Consider the following 23780-nt stretch of genomic DNA (forward strand, 5'->3'; position numbering starts at 1 on the left):
GCCTCCTTTACTGCAGCCCTGCAGGTCATTTTGGAAACTGACCACTCCATTAGTATCACCTGGCTCAGACATATCAAAGAGTTACTTTATTCGCTTGGGCTTAATGAACTCTGGGATTCTCTAACTATTGCCTCCTTTCCATTGAAAATCAACCTCAAAAAACAGTATTGGAAGATGGTAGAATCTGAGGAACTGGGGTAAGCACTTCACTCCTCACTGTCATGGGACTTTGCAGACCTAGTAGCAATCTGCAAATACAAGGTTTTCTAGGACACAATCCCGGTGCCTAGAGAAAGGAAATTGTATTTCCAGTTTCGCTTAGGTACTCTGCCACTAAGATCATTTACCAGCCGCTGGTCACCTGAGGGGCAAAGCACTTGCCGAACTTGCAAAGCACCTATTGGAAACCTTCCTCATGTTTTATTTGTCTGCCCTGCCTATGCTGCCTCCCGTAGGAAATGGTTGGCCCCTGCATGTAGATTTTTGGGAGTCCATGGGTCCAAAGCAGCCCTTCGAATTCTTAGATCAGACACTTGTTTGCCTCTGGTAATCGCTGTTGCCAAGCTCCTTGGGGCAAGTTGGACTCTTAGAAAACAATTTTATTCTGCATGGTGGTTTTAGTAATAATGTATCAAATTGCTCTGGAAGAGCACTTAGGTTTTATTCTCTTATATCTATTGTACATATTTTATATATTTTCTGTGTATTTATTTTGTCATTTCTATGTGTTTTTATAGCCCTTGTGGCCGAAATAAAGTTCTTTGATGATGATGATGATGATGAGTACTCTTGTATTTGATTAATTTGTTCTATTTTTAAAATACATTTATAAAATTCATATACATTAATATTCACATACACATATTTATTATATATTTTTTAAAGTTTAATAAACGTTTTACTTTACCATAGGACAACTCCACAGTCAGTAATGAGATCTCCGCAAGGGAGAAGTTGAGGAAAGAAAGTCCTTTTTTGGATGCTATGAAAGTAAGTACACATGGTTTGTGACTTCTCATGGATGGAGCCGAGAGAATAAAAAAATGCAGTAATTTTCATTTTATTTTGGAAAAGTGGGAATAATGTCCTGTGCAACAAAGCATTTGATTAGGCTTGGGCAAAATGTCAATTATGCCAGCATAATTGACATCATTTCCAACACTTCGCCTTATGCTTGTAAACACAAATTTCTGCAAAAGTACATTTTTCCATAATTATTGATCCCTCTATCACTGGAGCACCGGATGAAGGCAAATAGACAGAATGTGAGTGACGTTTGCTCGACAAATGTGTTTGTTTACAGTACGTTTTAGTGTAAAGTGCATAGTCATCAATTTTGGAAGCGACGTCACACTTCATGCTAAAAAAGTGCAAAATAGCTTGATTTGCATTTTACATATTTTCTCACAATTTCACTTGTTTACAACTTTTGCATAATAATTCAAAGGGAACTTATCAATGTTTTGCTCACCTCTATTTTTTCATCATCATACATTGTTCCACACGAATGGACATTTGGAAGCCAAAAATGGATTCAAATTCACTATCTAATAAATGTTCTCCTATCATGTGTACCCAAATATCTCCTGATTAAAACAGCACCCCACTTGTTTGGTTGGCTAATCACCCACACCTGGGAAACCCAATCAAATTTAACATGGATGCATCAAGATTTTTCCTTGGAATTTCAGGCAAAGTGGATAACTGCAGTATTTGATCCTAGTGTTAATCTGCTTTGAAGAAAGCCTACCAAGCCCAGACATTTCTGAAAACTAGGAAGCAAGATAACTCCAGTGTAGTTTGACGTGTAAGAATCCCAAAGCTTCTTCTAACTCAGAAGTCCATGCAAACATCACATTTTGATTCAAATTACAAATGCTGCCCGTATTTCCAAGAGGCAAGTTACAGAATCTGTGGAATCTGCATAAGTCCTACCATCCAGTTTTGCAATGCTTCTCCTGATTAAAATGGTACCCCACTGTTGACATGATTAGCTAATCTTTACCCAGGGAAACCTACTAACCCCAGACATTTCTGAAAAGAAGGCACCTATGAGATACATAGGGGAGCCTTGGATTGTCTGACGTACATGTATCCCACTGCTATTTCTTGCCCAGAAAGTTCTGAAATCTGTGGAGGTTCACATAACTCGTTTCAGCCAGTGGGCCCACACTTTTCTAGATAAAACAGAACCTCAATTGTAAGCCTAATGTACTGGACCAAAGGAGGTGAATAATGTGACAATATGAAGTCGATATACTACCAAAGCAGTCTCTACATGGTCACTCGTTTGGGCTGTTCTCAATCAATCAATCGAGCAATCAATAAGTCAATCAATTGATCAATCAATCAATCAAGAACCTATAAAGCTCAACCTGTCCCTGCATGAAATAAGCCACAACAGCTCACCCCATTTCCAGAGTAAAGCCCTGAAAAGGCCTGATCGGTTAGCCAAGCTTTCACAGCTTTCCTAAAGAGATATTCCCTCCTAATCGTATGGCAATGGAGCAGGAGTTGACTCCATGTTTAAGCTGCAAGATAGGAGAATGACACCCCTCTCAACTTTTTCTTCTGATCCTTGGCATCGATGGTAAGTTGGCATCACATGAATGGAGAGCTCTAGGTATGTGATAATGCTGTAGCCTCATCAAAAAATATTGGGGTGCTATACCATAGAATACTCTGTGAGCCAAGACTAGTGCCTTAAAGTGATTTCTCTCCTAAATGGTAGCCTATGTGGTCCTTCAGTTGGGGAATATTTGACACACTCTTAGGCACTTTTAAGAGTAGTCTTGCTACTGTGTTCTGCACAATCTGCAATCTCTTGAACTGATAGGCAGACCCAGGAGCAGGATGTTAGCATAACCTATGTGTGACATGATGACAGCATGGATTATTATCCTCCGTACCTGGAGTGGAAGCAGCCTTAAAAACGTTTTAATGATGTTAATAAGGCAGTGCACAAACTGACTACAGCAGAGATGTGTGAGTGCATTGAGAGGTTAGAATTAGACCTAACCCCTAGATTCCTTGCCAGAGTGGTAAAGGGAGGGGGAGGACCAGCCTACTTTGGTCAGCATTCCTGGTCTCAATTCGACACAGGAGACACAAATTTCAAGATTTCAGTTTATCCAGTGTTTCACTGAAGATTCCTTACCACATCCACTGGAGAATGACTGCCAAACAGTTCTTAAAGACTTCCCAGGACCCTGGGGTATCTTGTCCATTGAAAGCAAAAGCTGAGTGTCATCTTGGTAAAAAACAATATGAACCTGAAGGATTCCACTAATGAGGTCAGGGGATCCATATATAAATTACAAAGAATTTGGCTCAAGGCCAAGCCCTATGGCATGCAACAATTAAGTGTTTTTGACTCCGAGGAATCAGGGGCCAACCAAACTGCTTGACTATGATTCTCCAGGAAAGAGTGGACAGAGCCAACTACACGAGTGTCCTCTAGATGTTGTAACAGGAGGTTGTGGGAAAAAGGGTTGAATGCTGCTGATAGATCTAACAGGACCAGGGCGGTCAGTTTACCCTGATCTAATACCAATTTGATTGAACCAGTCACTTCAACAAATGTAGTCTCTGTGCTGTGTCATGGTATGAACCCAGATTGTGAAGGCTGAAGAAGTTTATGCTGTTCTAAGCAAAAGGATAGCTGTGCATCAAAGCCGGCTTATAAATCAACTTGACCTCCAATGAATAGTGCCATAGTGCCATCTCCACTGACTTTCCAGATGTTTACAGCATTTCCTCCTGGCTGCAAGTTCTGCAGAAAACTAAGGGGCAGGGAGGCATCTCAGTTGTCTGCTACATTTTTGGACAGCCACCTTGTTTGCCATCTCTAGAAGCAAGTGTTTCAAGGCTTAAGCTTCCATGTCTCCATGTCTCCATTTAATATAGTCTTTGAACTCCTTAACAAGGACTCCAAATAGGCTGAATCAGCCTTCTTCCATCCCCTATGAAATCAAATTAAATTAAATTAGTACACTAAACCCAAAGGTATCAAAGTGCTAAGCCATACACTGAGACAAAGACCTACTGCTAGGAAAAAGAACAGATAAGTGAACTACACATAAACAAAAAGACAAAAAAATAAATAAGAAGACAGTGACCGGCTACTCGATATGGAACTATAGTAACAAAAAGGAAAACAGCCAAGTTTTGAGATGTTTTCTGAAAGAAGAAAAAGACTCAGGGCTTGATTTAGAGTTTGGTGGATGGGGTTACTCCGTTACGAATGTAACAGATATCTTGTCTGCCGTATTACGATCCCATTATATCCTATGGGACTCGCAATATGGTAGACAGGATATCCGTCACGTTTGTGATGGAGTAACCCGTCCCTCTAAACTCTAAATCAGGCCCTCATTGTCTGCAATGCAAGTAGGTAGAGTATTCCATAGTCTTGCAGCAGCAACAGAAAGGGAGTGTCTCTCCCCATTTAGCCTTCCAAAGCCTTTCAACGATTACCTTTCTGCTACATTTTGATCTCAGAGGCATGCAGTGCGTACGCCATTGAAATGGCGATGCTAAAAGCAGAGATCCCTATTTGATATAAAACCAGATATAATGTACTCAGAGCTTTGAAAATCACTCCTTTCCTGACTGGTAGCCAGTATATGGTTCAGAAGACCTTCTCTGACCAAGAGATATTTAGGAGTATTCTAAATAAGACACACTATTAGCTGAAGTTCAAAGAGGAGTTGTTAATGTTTAGGTACAATGGCATTGCAGCATTCTAATTTTAAAGTGATGAGCAGAACTGCTTTTAATTTACGAAGTTCTGCAGGACGGAAGTGAAAAATGTTGCTAAAAGTTTTAATGATTTAAAAATAGGTACTTGTAATATGATGGACCTGCATATTACAATTCAAAGAGTCCCAAGGTTCTTAACTGACTTCACAAGAAGTGGTACGGGGCTACATGACTTGTGCCACCATAACTCCAGCCAAATGGACTGCTGTGCATCAGAATCTTGTATTATCTGCAAATTGTCTCTCATCCAGCTGCTAACACAAGTCATGCAATGTTTAAATTTATTGGCCAATAACAGCAAACTGTTGGTAACTGACAGTGATTTGTGTGTCATCCAAAGGATAACACCTGGAAGACAAAGGATTGCACCAAACCTGCAAGGGGAGGAATGTAAAGGTCAAAAGGCTTAGGGCTACATGAAGAGCACTGTGGCACCCCACAGGGCCAGATTTATGCTTTTTGATGCAGTTTTACATCAAAAGCTTAGCGCTGTCTAGCGCCATTTCTTAATTCCACCCGTGCATCATATTTATACTTTGAAGCTGGGTGGCGCTAAGAAGAGGTTAGAGTCCTTTTACCTGATTCTAACCTTTGCACCTTGCCATAAGGCAAATTGACTTTAACATGTAAACACATCGCAAAACAGAAATGCACCACATTTGCCGGCAATAGCGTCAAAAAGTGACGCAAATGGAGCAAACAGTGCAAAGGAAAGGAAAGATGGATCCACAAAGCCAGGAGAGACCCCAGGGAGACCTCAGACAACCAGGAACCAGCCAGGAGGACACAGACACGACTCTGGGGTGAGACAAGAAGAAGAGGAAGTGTCGCTTCAGCACAGAGGAGCATGCAATACTGGTGAGAGAGGTGACAGAGCACCAGCATCAACTCTTCATCACCTCTAAATTGCCAATCGGAAGGAGAGAGGCTATTTGGCAAGATTAACTGTGTGGCAGAGGTCAGGAGAACTGTCACTGTGTGCAAGAAACACTAGCATGACTGCAAGCAGGAGGACTAAGGAGAAAATGGCAAGGAACAAGAAGGCAGTACTGCAGACCGGAGGTGGGAGTCCAGCGCCACAAGAGGACCTGGACGAGATGGAGGAGATGGTTACAGCCGTCATCCCAGAGGAAATTGTCAGAGGTATCACAGGACAGGACAGCACAGAATACCAGGAAGCAACACATATGCAGGGTAAGTTGAATGGGGGACTAAAATGCCAAAATGTCAAGTGCAAGAAGGTGGAGGCACATACCTACTACACAATGCATGGCAGCCCTGCAAATGAGGCAGTGGAAAGGGCAACGAGGCAGGGCATGGGACTCCCTGCACTGCCCATGCCAGGTGCCTGGGCTGTTTACGAGCATCCAGGGGCACAGCATAACACAACTCCAGCAACCTTTGCATGGGGATACACCGCCATGCCAAGGCTGGTGGAAATGCTGAAGCAGACCAGGAGGGCAGGGTAGAACGTACAACTGGTGTGGTGTCACAGGACAGCGGGTATTGTCAGAATGTAAACTAGAGGACAATGCCCAGTCCCACACCATTGGCTCAAGCGGCATTCCCCTTTGACAACATTCGCCACAACTACCTGTGCTGTGTGCGCTCGTCAATTAGAAAATTACAGTTAGATGCCCATGGAACAAACACAGTCGAAATGAGGGTTCAGTATGACTATGTGATCAATACCCATCAATTGCTATCGAAGTGCAACTCCTGTCAACTGGTCATGTCGATAGACTCAATAACCATCAGGCACTGTCACATACATAAAGATGTACACAGCACTAATCTCATACCCATGGTGGCCATCCCTGGCTTTACCCCTGTGCCTGTGTCACAATAGCTTCAATGCCACCATGCAACATCATAGTGCTAAGACAACTGCATTTAGAGTATACTTAGAATTTAGAATTTACTGACACTGGTGCACGTCCAAGTCACTTGTGGGCCTGCATGTGGCTACTAATCACCTTGTTCACGCACTGCTGTCTGTTGCACAGCACAATACTCCCAAGATATGACTCTTTGCTTGTGAATGGGTAACCTTTGCATGGGACACTATGGTGGTCATTACAACCCTGGCGGACGGTGTTAAAGCGGCGGTAAGACCGCCAACAGGCCGGCGGTAAAAAATTTGCAATTACGACCATGGCGGAAACCGCCAACAAAAACAGCCACTTTAACACTCCGACCGCCACGGCGGTACAAACAAACAGGGCGGCGATCACCGCCAACAGACAGGCAGGAGACAATGTACTGCCCACACTATTATGACAGGCCAATCCGCCAACTTTTCTGGGGGGGATTCACCGCGGATAAAAACACGGCAGAAACTGGAATTTCGAAGGGAAAATGCTCACCTCTACACACTCCACGAGGAACGAGGACACCATGGAACTGGAACTCCAAATTCTCCCTGCGATAGTCTTCCTGCTCCTCTACCAGGAGCACGAACGCCGGCGGAGAAGACCACGGTGAGTACTGCACCTACGACACAGGGGAGGGAGGAGGGAAAAAACCAAGGACACACACATGCAACACCCCCACCCCCACCCTCACCCACTACAACACACACACTAATACATCATGATACAATATGGTTACACCCCCCAACCCCGCCGGAAGAATGCAAAGAGCAAAGAAAATGAGTGTAACCATCGGAATATATTAAAAACAAGTAGGCAGAAATATATATATATACACAATGTACAAAATAAATACCTGGCATAGTAGTCCAGGTACTGCACAAAGAAAGTCCGTGGAACACTGTGACCACACGGTATGGGCGAGGCCCACTCAAGATCCCCGACCATGACGGAGAGAACACTGCAGGGGCATCAGAGAGCAACAAAACAGGCACCTCAGGGGGAGGGAAAGGGGGGGTACCTCAGCCGCTTGAGTGCACAATGCCAAATCCACGAGGGGGGCCACATGCCCACTGTTCAATCCTGGGGAGTGAAAAGCCACAGTCTCACAAGTCTATACAGTGGGTGGTCTGCCCACTGTTCAATCCTGGGGAGTGCAAAGCCACAGTCTCACAAGTCTATACAGTGGGTGGTCTGCCCACTGTTCAATCCTGGGGAGTGCAAAGCCACAGTCTCACAAGTCTATACAGTGGGTGTTCTGCCCACTGTTCAATCCTGGGGAGTGCAAAGCCACAATCTCACAAGTGGATGACAGTCTCCACTGGTTCTGGAGGGGGCATGGTGCCCAGAGTGCTTCATCCTGTTAAGGACAGAGGTAGTGGATGGATCTCTCCACTGGTTCTGGAGGGGGAATGGTGCCCAGAGTGCATCATTCACCCCGTGACGGACCCAGTTGCGTCAGTGCCCCTGCCGCTCATGGTCTAGCGGTGCTTCAGATGGCGGTGCCCTGTTCAGTGGTGCTTCAGATGGCGGTGCCCTGTTCAGCGGTGCTTCAGATGGCGGTCTACATTGCAGGGTCTCAGCTGCTGGCGATCCTTCATGGCCCAGCTGGGCTGGTGCTGGCGGTGGCCTCCTGGGCAGCTGGGCTGGTGCTGGCGGTGGTCTCCTGGGCAGCTGGGCTGGGACTGGCCTCCTGGGCAGCTGGGCTGGGGCTGGCGGTGGCATCCTAGGCAGCTGGGATGGGGCTGGCGGTGGCCTCCTGGACAGCGGGGATGATGGCGGTCTTCTCCGCTGTGCTGCTCTTCCCAGACTTGCCCTTCCCCACCTTGGAAGGTGTCACAGCTGACTCCACACTTCCAACGGGACCCCTGGGAGCGGCTTTGGTGGCTGGAGTCTTCCCCCTCTCCCGCCGGGCACTGGCAACTTCTGATACTTCACAGGTGGGGGACTGTCTGTGCTGTGGCTCGGTGCCACACTGGCTGCCCTGGTGGCCAGTGCACTCCAGATTCCGGTGACTACAGGCACCACTGGTCCCGGAGATGTTGTGGCTGAGGTGCTAGGTTGGGACCTGGAGAGTCGGGCCCTAGGAGACGGACGGGGTGGGGGAGGTGTGGGAAAGAGGTCAAGTTTGGACAGGTAAAGTTTTTTGGAGACACTGGGACGGGTAGCTGGAGGGGGTTTGGGAGTGGAGGAAGAGGTGGTGGCTGTAGGAGGTGTACGTTTGGTGACTTTGGGTGAAGGTGCATGCGCTGGAGGCTGTCGTGAGGTGGATGGCTGTTGGGTGGATGTGTGGCGTCATAGACACACTGGGAGAGGACACAGGGGACTTGTGAATGGTAGTGGGGGTGGTGACTGCACGTGAGCGGGGTGTGGTGGTGGGTGTGCTGGAGAGGGACGTAGTGCCTGTAGAGGTAGTGCATGCAGGTGTGAGTGTAGACGAGACTGGGAGGGAGAAGGGAGACGAGAAGGAGGGGGAGACACAGTGGAGGCAGTGGATGTTGGTGTGTCTGCATGTGTGTGATGCTTGCGTGAGTGCCTGTGGGATGTGTGGTGCTTATGTTTGCTAGAGCTACCCTTGTGTGTTGATGTGTGTGCATGTTGGTCTGTAGGTGTGCTTGGGATAGGCAGAGGTAGAGGGGATTGGGTCGGGGTGGAGGAAGTTGAAGGGGGGAGGCTAGAGACGGGGACAATGGCTGCCATCAGTGCTGAGGCCAGAGTCTGAAAAGCTCACTGAGGTGCCTGGGGCGAAGGTGATGCCCACCCTCCTGGGTGAGCGGGCACGGGGAAAAGGCTGAGGGGCTGCTGGGAGGGCGGTGCTGGTAGGGGGGGTGGCGGCTGTAGCTGTAGATGCGGGGGGCACAGATGTTGCCGCCACCACAAGGGAGCTCCCATCAGAGGACGAGTCCGTGTCGCTGGTCTCAGCTCCTGTCCCCACCGTGGAGCTCCCCTCGCCCTCCGTCCCACTGGTGAATTCTGACTCTGTAGTGTCGCCCTCCAGGGCCATGTGGGATGCAGCTCCCTCGTGCTCCAGTGCCACTGCTCCTCCGCCTGATGATGCTAATGCACACAAGAACAGGGAGACCAAAAAAAGGGGGGGGAAGTCAGAAGAAAGACATGTTGAGTGCAGGCATTACCGCTACCGTTGGCGGACACAACAGACACAGAAGCCCCCTGCACTATGCCGCGCTCTTGGGCTCCACTGTTCAATTCCTGGGAAATGGCCTACAAGGCACACATAGATGACACAGGGGCATGAATAGCTGTACTTGGCACTCTACAGAGGTGGGGTGGGGTGCCACATGGCCTGCCTTATGGAGGGGCCTTGCCTATGGAACTCGCCCTGGCCTAGGGAAACCCACAGCCCACCTCCCCCACCCAGACACCTTGTAATGCGCGCAAAGTCAGCTGAATGAGAGTGTACTCACCCTCTTGTGTCTGCTGTGATGCCCTCAAGCGCCCATCCAACTCTGGGTAGGCCACCGCCAGGATCCTAAACATCAGGGGGGTCATGGTGCGACGGGCACTCCTCCCACGTTGGGAGGCCATCCCCAGCTGAGCCTCCACCGTCTTCTTGCTCCAGCGGCGAATGTCCTCCCATCTTTTACTGCAGTGGGTGCTCTGTCTGTGGTAGACCCCCAGGGTCCGGACGTCCTTGGCGATGGCACGCCAAATATCTTTCTTCTGGTGGGCGCTGACCTACATGAATTGTACAGGGGGAAGAGAAACTTATTACCAACTGCACCGTCAAACTGATTGGCCCCATCCCTACCCTTGCCATGTGGCACATGCATTCACTGTCTTTCATGCACGCAGCACTCTGCCCCCTTCCTTCCTACATCCAGCCCTCTACACACAGGCATAGCCCATACAACATGCTCCCTGTGTCCTTACCTGTTTGTCTGGAGGACCGTAGAGTAGCTTGTACTGGGGGAGGACCCCATCAACGAGTTTCTCCAACTCCTCCGATGTGAAGGCAGGGGCTCTTTCCCCAGACACTCGAGCCATTGTCTCTTCCAGACGGAGATCACAGCAGCACTTGCAGTGTAGGTCCTCTCCTGAAGATCAGGTATTGATTGATTGAACAGATATAAAATGGCGGTCACGTCCGCGGCGGTGCGTACCCTCACCGCCAGCGTACATTGTCATTGGCTCCAGGGACCCATAGGGTCCAATGTTAACCAATGTAGCATTGTGCCGCGGTCTTTGACCGCCTACCGCGACGGTGTACAACGCCAGCACAGTTACCTCACATCCCATTGTCCCACTTTAGAGGTCAGGCAGCCGCCATTTCAGGGGCCCACATGGCTTCATTTTCAACTGCGTCACACAGACCTATACCTAGACTCAACACACATACAGGCCACCTTTTCTGTATGAATGGTGTTCTGTGTAAACTGTGGGTATGTACCTCTGACTTGTTTGACTCTGTGCTCGCTGTTGTCCTTCATAGGCACCGTCCGCTGGGACATGTAAGGAGATGGCGGCATCCTCCGGTGTACCGACCGTTGGTGGACCTGTTGACAATGGAGGAGCGATATTTGATTATCACATACAGGCTTGATCGTGCCACAATCCAGGAACTGTGTACCCAGTTGTAGCCAGACCTGATGTCAGCAATCCGCCATCCCACAGGAATCCCCCCTGAAGTGCAGGTGCTGTCAGTGCTCCATTTCCTTGTAAGTGGCTCATTTCAAACAACTGTGGCCATGGCATCAGGGATGTCCCAGCCTATGTTTTCCAACGTATTGTCCAGAGTGTTGTCTGCCCTTCTGAAACACATGCGGAGCTATATTGTTTTCCCTCAGGTGGAGGATTTGCCTACAGTGAAAGGTGATTTCTATGCGCTGGGACATATCCCCAACATCATAGGTGCCATTGATGGGACACATGTGGCTTTGGTCCCCCCCCACAGGAGTGAACAGGTGTACAGAAACCAGAAGAGTTATCATTCCATGAATGTACAGATGGTATGTTTGGCCGACCAGTACATCTCCCATGTGAATGCCATGTTCCCTGGCTCAGTGCATGACTCCTACATCCTGCGGAATAGCAGCATCCCTTATGTGATGGGTCAACTCCAGAGGCACCGTGTGTGGCTATTAGGTGAACACCTGGAAGCAAGTCAGTGGGAATGGTTGTCTGGGGATATCCCTCCAGTTTAGTGCGTGTCTAACAGTTGTCCCTCGCCATTTGCAGGTGACTCTGGTTACCCCAACCTGTCATGGCTACTGACCCCAGTGAGGAATCCAAGGACAAGGGCAGAGGAACGCTACAATGAGGCCCATGGGCAAACTAGGAGGGTGATCGAGCAGACCTTCGGCCTCCTGAAGGCCAGGTTCAGGTGCCTTCCTATGACAGGTGGATCCCTATTCTACTCACCAAAGAAGGTGTGCCAGATCATTGTGGCCTGCTGTATGCTTCACAACTTGGCTTTGCGACGACAGGTGCCTTTTCTGCAGGAGGATGGTCCAGATGGCGGTGTTGTGGCAGCTGTGGAGCCTGTGGACAGTGAAGACGAGGAAGCAGAGGAAGAAGACATGCACAACAGGGACTCAGTGATCCAGCAATATTTCCAGTGAGACACAGGTAAGAATACAAACCTGCCAACTACATGTACTTAAACACTACTACCTCTCTACTGTCTGTCATTTTCACCCAGTGTATGGTCACTGAGTTGTCACTTTCCCTTACGATTTCACAGATGTGGGTCCCACTGTGTGACATCTGCTTAGATTCCTCATGGACTAGAGCTGTGTGACATAGGTATGTTGACATTACTATTTAAAAAGCATTTTGTCACTGTAATTGCTAATACACTATTTCGAAATTACAGACAGACTCCAGATCGTTTTGTGCTTTAGGTGTGTTTATTTAAGTGCTCAATATTGGAGGGGGTAGTGAAATGGTGAGGGGTGATGGCAGAGGAATGTCCATGGCAGAATCCAGTCTATTAGTCTCACAGGTGCATTGCCCATATGGGCATAGGAAGTGGAGCTGGGGCAGTTAAAGTATGGACAGGGTGACAAAGTGGGACAGTAGGATGACAATCAGGGTGGTCTAATTTCTTGGCGGGGATCTTGGCATCGTGTTCTGTCTTTGTCCTGGATCTCAGGGACCATTTGCAGGGTGGTTCTCCCTCTAGAGGGGGTGGGGTGCTGGTGTGGTGGTCCTGTGGCGGGGCGTCCTGTCCACTAGCACCGGTGGAGGTGGTGGGCAGTTCATCGTCCATGCTAGTGTCAGGGTCCCCTTGTAGTGCCACAGTGTCCCTCCTGGTGTTCACAAGTTCCTTCAGCACCCCTACGATGATGCCCAGGGTGGAGCTGATGGTTCTGAGTTCCTCCCTGAAGCCCATATACTGTTCCTCCTGCAGGCGCTGGGTCTCCTGAAACTTGGCCGGTACCGTTGCCATTGTCTCCTGGGAGTGGTGGTAGGCTCCCATGATGGAGGAGAGGGCCTCGTGGAGAGTGGGTTCCCTTGGCCTGTCCGCCCCCTGTCGCACAGCAGCCCTCCCAGTTCCCCTGTGTTCCTGGGCCTTCGTCCCCTGGACTGTGTGCCCACTACCACTGCGCCCAGGTCCTTGTTGTTGGTGGGGTGGTGGGTTATCCTGGGTTCCCTGTAGTGGTGGACACACAGCTGATTGACGTGTCCTGGGGACGGAGGTATGGGCCCGCTGGGTGGGTGCTGTGCTGGTGTTTCCAGAGGGTGGAAGGTCTGTAGTGGCCTGTGACTGTGTGATGGGAACCGACTGTCCCGAGGTCCCCGATGGGCCGGGCTGGTCATCTAGATCCAGTTGGACAGAGCTGTTGTCATCACTGTGGGCCTCTTCTGTTGGTGGTGTGGACATGTGTGGACCCTCCTGTCCGGTGACGTTGGGTAGGGGTCCTGCAGGGGTATAAAAGGATGGTTATTACACCTGTGTGTGTCATGGTGTGCAATGAGTGGGTGACCGTGTACCCCAGTGCTTGCATTCCTGTGTGGGACCTTGTGTGATGATGGTTTAGGGGGTTGTATGGGTATGTGCAGTGGGCATGCTTTAGTGATGGGTGTCCATGCTTTGTTGTTGCATGCAGGGCTTGGTGTTGAGATGCTTGGTTTGTGATGTTGGGACATATGTGAGGAGTTGGGGTGCTGGGGGTGAGGGTGGGGGTATGTGATAGCATGCAGGTAGGGTGGGGGTGTAATAATTGAGATTTGGCTTACCAGACTCCATTCCTCCAGCTACTCCTGCGAGGCCCTCAGGATGCAGAATCGCCTAGACCTGCTCCTCCCATGTTGTTAGTTGTGGGGGAGGAGGTGGGGGTCCGCCGCCAGTCTGCTGAACCGCCAGGTGGTGTCTTGAGACCACGGAACGCACCTTCCCCTGTAGGTCGTTCCACCTCTTCCTGATGTCCTCCCAATTTCTTGGGTGCTGTCCCACTGCGTTGACCCTGTCCACTATTCTTCGCCATAGCTCCATCTTCCTTGCAATGGAGGTGTGCTGCACCTGTGATCTGAATAGCTGTGGCTCTACCCGGATGATTTCCTCCACCATGACCCTGAGCTCCTCCTCCTAGAACCTGGGTGTCTTTGCCTTGCCATGGGGTGGTGTAGGTGATGTGTGGGGTGGAGTGTGTGGTGATAAGTGTGGTGATATGTAGTGGTGTGTTGTGTGAGGTGCGTGGAAGTTGTGTGGGTGATGATGTTGTGTGCCTGTGGATGCTAGTTTGTTGATGGTGGTGTCTCTCTCTGGCCTTCTCTCTGTGATTCTGGTCGTGGGGGTTTGTGGGTGATGTGGGTGTGTGTTTTATATTGTAATGGGTGTGTGGGAGTGGTGTGTGTATGTGTATCAGGTGTGTGTATTTGGAATTGTCCAATGTGGCTGTGTTTTGTAAGAGTGTGTGTATTTTGAGCTCGGCGGTGTGTACCGCCAATGGAATACTGCGGTTGAAAGTCCGTCACGTGGATTCGTGTGTCGTGATAGTGTGGGCGTATTTCTGTTGGCATGACCGTGGAGGTTTTGTTTTCGCCAGTTTATCACTGACCTTTGGTGTGGCGGACTTGTGTGGGTGTTTGAATTTTGGCGGATTCCGAAATGTGGGTCATAATAGCTGTAGCGGTTTTCTGCGGCGGTGTGTTGGCGGTCTTCTGCACAGCGGTAAGCAGCTTTTACCACCAATGTTATAATGAGGGCCTATGTCACCATCCAGCCTAGTAAGATATGAGATCACGTGCCTGCTCATCAAATCTTGCAATGAGTGCAACACACAAGAGTCACTCATGAGACAGACATTATCATACTTACTGGATACGTCTGGGTCCTGAAATCTTGCCACTTTCCCGATGGTATAGGGGGCAGGTCCACCTGTAAGACATGGAAAAGAAATATATGCTCAATGTCAGATCACCGTACATACGTGTGAACAACCTATCACAATGTGTAACATTTTACATGAGTGAGCTGGTGATCCTGCATTTAGACAGTACAAAAGACATACCACTCAAACTCACATTGACACTCCAGTGAGTGATAGCCACACATCTTCACACATGCACTGGGCCTAACAATTATGTGGTGCTAAACCCTACTACAACCATAAGTGTATAATTCATTTCAGATGGTACTCCATGTCATGTTTTGTATTTGGGTGGTAATTTCAATGGCACTTCAATACAAGCAACTCAGGTGTTGTGGCTTGTGCATCTAGGGTCACTAACTTACTGTGTGATGGACATGTGGCTCAATCTTCAGTCTCAGTATCATGCATTCAGTGGTTCATGTCACATGTGGCACAGTTGTATGTAGGTAACAAATGCCCCATTGGCAGTGTTCCCTAAGCTGGGTATGCCCCCTTTGCCAGCATAATGGCAGGGATCATGTGTGTATGTAATGATGACAGTGCAGTGCTAACCATGGATTGCCCACTTTGCTGTCCAGATACAGTGAAATGTGGAATGCTGACAGTGTCTTACCTGATCATCATTGACAGAAATGGGCACAGGTGTTGCCATAGCACCTGAAATGTGTGACTACGGGCCACATGTACGTAGATCAGGTTTTGTGAGTCACACATTCAAGACTTAGCAACTCACAATTAGCGGGTAGGATAATTTGATGTACAACACTGTCAATGACACTGTTTGCATTTCACAAATGGGGTAGCAAAAGACCTACCTCATGAATATTCATGAGGTAGGTCTTATTTTGCAAACCCCTTGGGAATGGCGGCACTCACAGGGATGCTGGCCTGCTGGGTTCAGCAGACGACCATGTCTGTGACAGCTTTCAAATAAAGCTGTATTTTATTTTTTTAAATGCAGCCTCATTTCATTAAGGGTAAACAGAAAGCATGTCAAAAACAAATATTATAACTTTTATATTTTTTAAAGCAGACAGTGGTCCTTGGGACCACTGCCTGCTCTGAAACAATATTTTTGCATGCATTCTCAAAGGTGGGGGGTCCCACGGCGAATGGGTTAGCACCAGCTTGAACCTGGTGGTAACTGCAATTGTTTTGTGACAGCATTCGGGCTCACCAAACAATCATACGTCGGACTGTGACTCACAAATAGGAAGGGAGCGCTCTTTCCTAAATGCCACTAGCAAACCGTGTTTTGTGATTCGGCAATGTGATTGCAGAATGGCAAAATTGTATATGTGCATTGGAATAAACATTTTTTCTTGACGTAAAGGGACAAATTCAGAAAACTAGGCTGTTTGTGTTAGTAAAAAATAGCTTTGTACATGTGGCCCTAAGTGATAGTCGTACATGACTCAACAACCCTCAGGCCTGCATTGTTAACATGTATAGACATGTGGACTCCATCTCAGTACTGGGACACTAACACTTTATTCTGCTTGCATTCAGCCTGGCCACAAACACTGCATGCAGCAGGTCAACACATCTGCTACTGTCACTCAGGAGCATTCTACTGTACACATTTGTCAATGTGATACCAACAGGGCCACCGATCACCACACCCAGGTGGTCCAGCAGATCCTGCTCTCTGGTCAGCAGGTCAGCCCATCGATGCTTTAGCTGGTGCTCATTACGGCTGGTATGGTACAACTTCTTGATGGTAGAGCACCTTGCCCCAGCACAGCCGCCTCACCTCTGTGTGATACCCCTGTATCACCCACTCACCCATCTCCAGCATTAAAGGTAGGAAATGGCACACCAGCCACACAAAGCCCCCAAGCTCCTCTTCTCCCATGCGTGTCAGCCTCGCCCTTCCCGACATGTCCCTGAACAACAAATCCAAACAGAAAATGTAGAAAAAAAGAGGAAAAGAAATGGCTGGGTGGCACAAGAGAGGTCTGCTGCAAAAGGTAATAGGAGTGAGTATTTTGTTAGTGCTTGCAACAGGAATGTCATGTAGCATGGCAGTTGATATCTTGTGTCGTCTGTGACTTCATATGTGTTTGTGGTATTGTGTGACATCTTGGGCTTCTGTGAGGTTTTATCTGCATTGGGTTGTTTGACATGACAACTTGTGTTTGGCTCATTGACCTGGGATCTATTGTTTGTTTTCTGAACTGTTGGTCAGTATGTATGTACTATGTGTTGTGTAGTGTCCAACATGTTCAAGTGCTTTCGCTGGAGGGTACATGACACATCCACACACACACAATGGTTTCAGATGTGGTGGTAACATGGTTGCACTACATGGCCTGGACATCCCATCCATTTAGACATATGTCATTGCAGATGAAATGCAACAGTGAGGCCCCTTTGCTTTGGCTAGGTGACAATGCACAACACATCTCCATAAGTTGTCAGCACTCTGCTGTTCAGTATTGACAGTGCACACTTGTCCCATGTGTGACTTGTTTCTAGGCAAGCCTTTGTTGTTCCCTTTGCCAGTAGCTCATGTGCAGCCGTGCACCTACACTACCGAACTTGCTCCAGGGAACCTGGATAACTGCCTTGTGTATCTCCCTGTACATATGCTATTTTGATGGACAATTGGCTCTTTCCGTGTGTGCAGCAGTGTGCAGTTTGCATTAGTGCCACATCAATATGTGTTCATAGCACAGTCCACTTCCTTATTGCAACCTGGAAACGGCACCCCAGGATTTATGTATGATGTTGGGACTGCCTCAGTAGTTCCGTGTCACCTACATCTGAGTCAGCATCATCATGCTATGTGTCTCATGGTGTTAGACCTTCTACAACACAGAATGCACACCCGTTCCACGCTACATATTGTTGAGGATGGTGGCCGATTTATTATGTGGCCTAATGTAATTGTAAATGGTTCATCTTCCAAGTTGTACTTCCAGTGCAGGCCATGTCATTGTCACTGTGGGCTTTGACATTGACCCTTGTTGCTCTAGCGGGGCAGCTAATGTTTGTGGCAGCCGTCATTTGTCCAGAGGTGTGAATCCCATTGTGTCAGGGTGTACATCATAACTACCAGTGTCATACCTCAGTGTCAGCCTTCCCACTTGTCAATGTAGTGGTGTATGTTTTGTGTGTCTGTAGGAGGCTGGCCTGGCTTATAGCGGGTACCTGATGGTGCTTACACCTTGTGACAGGTCCAGTTATCCCTTATTAGTAGATAAGAACTGTTCTAGCAGCTTAGGCTGATAGAGGTAGCTATAGCAGAGCAGCTTAGGCCGAACTAGGAGACATGCAAAGCTCCTACTATACCACTTATATCATATGGGTGCTATATCATAAGAAACACAATACTTAGGGTTAATAAAAATAAAGGTACTTTATTTTAGTGACAATGTGCCAAAAATATCTCAGAAGATATACTCCCTTAGGAGGTAAGTAAAACACACAAAATATACACACAAACCAAAATCAGGTAAGTATTACAATCAGAAAGTAGTGCAAACATTGTAGAATACAATAGGATGCAATAGGCCTAGGGGCAACAAAAACCATATACTAAGAAAGTGGAATGCAAAGCATGAATGGACCCCTAGGCTAGTGTAGTGTGTAGAGGGTTGCTGGGAGTGTAAGAAAACACTAAGTATGTCCAAGATACCCTACCCCAAGACCCTGGAAAGTAGGAGTAAAGTACTACTATTTCCCCAGAAACACACTAAAGGGGTCATTACAACATTGGCGGGCGGCAACCGTCGCCTGCCAAGTTGTAGCCGCCGTGCGGCCGCCAATGCAGCCGCACTCCTGCGGTGCCCATAATGACATTCCCGCTGGGCCCAGCCGGGATGTGGGCCGCAACATGGGAACCGGCTCCAAATGGAGCCAGCGGTGCTGCAGCCGTGCGACGGGTGCAGTTGCACCCGTCGCGCTTTTCGTGCCAAAGCATGCACCACCAGGAAACAGTCAAGAAAGCTGGCAGGATTAGGCGCTTCCATGTCGCTGGTAGCCTTCTTGCTACTTTGTTGCAGTTCTGCAGGTGTCCTGAAGCAGTCAGCGGTCGATCCTTGGCAGAAGTCGAAGAGAGAGGTGCAGAGGAACTCTGGTGAATTCTTGCAAGTCGCTACCTGAGGAATAGCCCACAGGAGAGACTCTAAATAGCCGTCAGAGGAGGATTGGCCACCTTGTGAGGTAAGCACCTACCAGGAGGGGTTCTGATGTCACTTGCTGGCACTGGCCACTCAGAGGCTTCCAGAGTGCCCTCATATCCCTGGATTCAAGATGGCAGAGGTCTGTGACACACTGGAGGGGCTCTGGGCACCACCCCTGGGGTGGTGATAGACAGTGGGGTGGTCACTCCCCTTTCCTTTGTCCAGTTTTGTGCCAGAGCAGGGACTGGGGGTTCCCTGAACCGGTGTAGACTGGCTTATGCAAGGAGGGAACCATCAGTGCCCTTCAAAGCATTTCCAGAGGCTGGGAGAGGCTACCCCTCCCCAGCCTTTAACACCTATTTCCAAAGGGAGAGGGTGTAAGACCCTCTCTCAGAGGAAATCCCTTGTTCTGCCTTCCTGGGACTGGGCTGCCCAGACCCCAGGAGGGCAAAACCCTGTCTGTGGGGTGGCAGCAACAGTTAAATGCAGAGAAAACCCCACAGAGCTGGTTTGGCAGTACCCGGGGTCCATAGTGGAGCCCCGGGGATGCATGGGATTGGCACCCCAATACTAGATTTGGCATGGGGGAACAAGTCCATGATCTTAGACATGTTACATGGCCATATTCGGAGTTACCATTGTGAAGCTACATATAGGTATTGACCTATATGTAGTGCACATGTATAATGGTGTCCCCACACTCACAAAAACTGGGGAAATTGCCCTGAACTATGTGTGGGCACCTTTGCCAGTGCAAGGGTGCCCTCACATTTAGTAACTTTGTACCTAACCTTCAGCAAGTGAGGGTTGGACATATAGGAAACTTCTAAGTTAATTAAGTGCATTGTAAAATGGCTGTGAAATAATGTGTGTGTTATTTAACTCAGGCTGCAGTGGCAGTCCTGTGTAAGATTTGTCTGAACACCCTATGGTTGGCAAAAGAAATGCTTCAGCCCATATGTATCTCCTGGAACCCCAATACCCTGGGTACCTAGGTACCATATACTAGGGAATTATAAGGGTGTTCCAGTGTGCCAATTAGAATTAGTAAAAGTGGTCACTAGCCTGTAGTGACAATTTTAAGTGCAGAGAGAACATAAGCATTGAGGTTCTGGTTAGCAGAGCCTCGGTGACACAGTTGGTCACTACACAGGTACACACATTCAGGCCACAAACTATGAGCACTGGGGTCCTGGCTAGCAGGATCCCAGTGAGACAGGCAAAAACAAACTTACATACATGTAAAAATGGGGGTAACATGCCAGGCAAGATGATTCTTTCCTAGAGTGTCCTACAGGGTTGTTGTGCTGTGTGTATATTGCTAGGGGTATTAACTTACCGAAAAGAAGGCCATTGCCATATTGTCCATCCTGTAAATGCTGATTGATCCTGCTGTTACAGAATATGAATGAATCATGGACACTCCCAGGATACTTGGCCAAGATGTTGGTGAACAATCCCTGGTGGTCAACTATGGCCTGCACATTGATAGAATGCATGTGCTTTCTGTTTCTAAATAGGTGCTCTGTTGCTGCAGGTGGGACGATCCGGACTTGGGTGCAGTCAGTTGCATCAAGCACATGCAGGAAGCAATGAATTTGACAGAAGCCCTGTTTTATCTCCTGCTGCTTCTGCTGGGTGTTAGGGAAGCTGATGTGGTGTGGTGTGAGGGAGATGGTGACATCTTACACCTTGGGCAGGAAGGCCGAGCATGAGGGTTGTGATACCTCAGGGACCAGGGAACCCGTTGACTGGAAGGGGCCACTTGCCAACATATGCAGGACAGCTAGCAGCTTGGTCACCGGTGGTATGTTGTATGGTGTCTGCAGGTTACCTGTTAGTTGAGGCTCAATATGGTGCAGCAGCTGCTGTATGGCTTACCAGTTGAGTTGATAACTCAGAGTGATGTACTGTTCCCTGACACCATGGAGAGTTGTCTGTTCCTGAAAAGTCTCTCCTGCCTTCTGAATTGCCTTTGTGGGCCGCGTTGGGGTGTTCGTGGCTGCTGCTGTTGGTCCTGTGCTCGGTGTTGTCTTGCAAGCTTCAACAGTAGCACCTCCATGTTGTCCTGTTGGTCTGTAATGTTGCTTGTGTGTGTTTTCCTTAGGTAGTGGTGTGTTTGCCCCATTTTAACGCCTGCCCTGACCCAGGTGTAAAATTTTGACGCAAATCTAGTTTACCGGCATTTTTTAAGCCATCCTCCCACCCGTGTGTTATTTTTGCCCCGGTGGAAAAATATGGCTTTAGGGTGTTTGATTCATTTTTTGGACGGGAACGCCTACCTTGCATCTCATTGATGCAAGGCGGTTTCACGCATCCCTAAAATTATGTTAACTCCATATTTTTTATGCTAGACGGGTATAGCGTCAAAATATAGATGTGAAGTTTAGTTTGCGCTGGATTTGCGTCAAACAAAAATGACGCAAATCTGGCGCAAACAGAGTATAAATATGGGCCTAAATGCCTTGGCCCTGAACTGTCCCCAGCTAACATTTTGAAGCCCTTCCGTAAGGAAGGAATGAAGGAGGTCAAGTGCTTTAGAGTCCACTGCAAGATATTGTAACCGTCGAACCATTTCGGTGGGTTAGACTGTATTGAAGGCCACCGATAAATCAAGCATGACCAAGATTGCAGTCTCACCCTGGTCCACCAGGCTTCTAAATACAAGTCTGCCACTACAAGAAGTGCATACTCAGTTCTGTTTCTGCACCTAAATCTATTCTGAGAAGAGTTCAGGAGGTCATGGTCATTGATAAATATAACTGGCTCCTAATTAATGTATGTTGGACCTGGCCCTTTTACAGGCTCATTCCCCAGACTTTTTGCCTTTTGCACAGTGGTGTGGTGTGAGAAGACATGACCTTTTGAGAAAGTCACCGGAATTAGTTTTGCAACCATGGGCAATTCCTGTGTAAGTGTTCAGCTATTTGGGGAAATACTATTTACTGACGAGTCAGAGAAATCCCTTCCTTGTACAGGGTTTAGAGTCTGATGCAAACACTGAGAGGGAAGAAATTTTCATTCACAGATTGTCTACCTCCCATCCACCCAAAGCAGCCATCATGCGTCGTCCGTTTTTGATGGGACACCCATCTAGCGCCAAATTCTCAAGATTGAACAAGTCCCCAGCAAGAGAACCTTTTTGTTTTTTTTACTTCATGAAAATCAGTCTAAAAACACACTGATGCCAGATCTTTCTCGGTTAAGTTGTGCTTTGTATTTCAACTCCTTTCATTTGCCAGAGGCTACTGTTAAAAACAAGTGACGTTTCTTTCCCTAAAAAAAATCCCAGCCTTTGATGTTTTATTAGGTGACAATTTTTTCTTGTGCAGTTCTGAGGAACAACAAAGAAGAAAGAGGGGCAGTACATTAAGTGACCGTTTGTTTAGTGTGTGAAGAAATTTGTTAACCGCGCATCAACCGTGGAAGGCTAAAATGTTCAGAGAGCATTATTTGCTTCGCTAATAAATCAGTAACAGGAAACTAATAAAATTAAAAGGGGGGCGCTATGACAAGATTTACAGGACTGTTTTCAAATGCGTTGGAAATTGAAAGGTGGGGGGGGACAGCTGTGCGACCAGACAGCCTTACCCTGCTGCTTGCAGAAACAAAAGAAACAAGCATTTGAATTGCAATAGTCTTGTGTTTGCTCGAGTTAGAGCTCATAGCGTTGTAAATAACTGACTGGACTTTCATTGCCACACAGACTGAAAATAACAAGAGGAAGAGAACGAGAGTGAGCTGGCCCTGGAAAAAGCCCCCCTCTGATGTTGGTTTATGTTTACAGGGGGAGCTGGTGAGGAGGAGGGACTGAACACACCCCCACAGTGCAAGGCAAACAGGCCAATACTGAAAGAAAAAGTCCCCTTCAGAAGAGATAAACAGGACATAGTGTAATTACACAGTACTTTGTGCTGCTCCCAAAGTGAAAAAAGGCAGGACAAAGAGGCAGAACTGACCACTAGCAAGCAAGGATTTTTGAAGGACAGTGCAACTAACAAATCAAAATGCTGGAACTCACTCTATTGTATACCTTAGTATACAGCAGGCCAAACGCTAACGCTCGACCTAAAAATAACTCTCACACCGTTGGAGGATGCTCCTTTGATTTTTCAAAAACAAACTCCCACTTTGGGAGCTGGCACACAACTCTAGATTTGGCAAACAAATCTCCCTTGTATTGGGGCAAATATCATCTGCCAGTGTGGACCGAATACTTTCTGTCTGTCAAATCCTGTCAAAGTCTAAATGATCCCCTTGGACTTCTGCTTTGTGACAATTTCCTATCAGATGCTAATTTTTATTTCTTTTGATTTCCATATGAAGGTCTATCAGCTGAGTCAATATTGAAACCTTTTTTCATGAGAACTTTAAAGCCATTCATGGTGGTTGAACTGTTTGCAGTAGACCCTAATGCGGACCGGTTAGTTGTTGAAATTTATGGTTTAAAGAAGGTGCTTTAACTCCTCCTCAATGTCATGGTCCAAACGATACAATACAATACAAAATATTTCTTAAGAATGCAGCTACTTCCTTCCAAAAAGGTGCCCCCGCACTAGTGGCATCAAGATTCAAAAGCAGCAGAACAGGAACTGTATGGGAGCGACTACTGATCAAATACATGGGTCTTTAAAAGTTTCCGAAGTTGCCAAACGGAGATATGCAGGAAGGGTATTCCAAAGTTT

The sequence above is a fragment of the Pleurodeles waltl genome, chromosome 7 (assembly GCF_031143425.1).
Source record: "Pleurodeles waltl isolate 20211129_DDA chromosome 7, aPleWal1.hap1.20221129, whole genome shotgun sequence".
NCBI lineage: Eukaryota > Metazoa > Chordata > Amphibia > Caudata > Salamandridae > Pleurodeles > Pleurodeles waltl.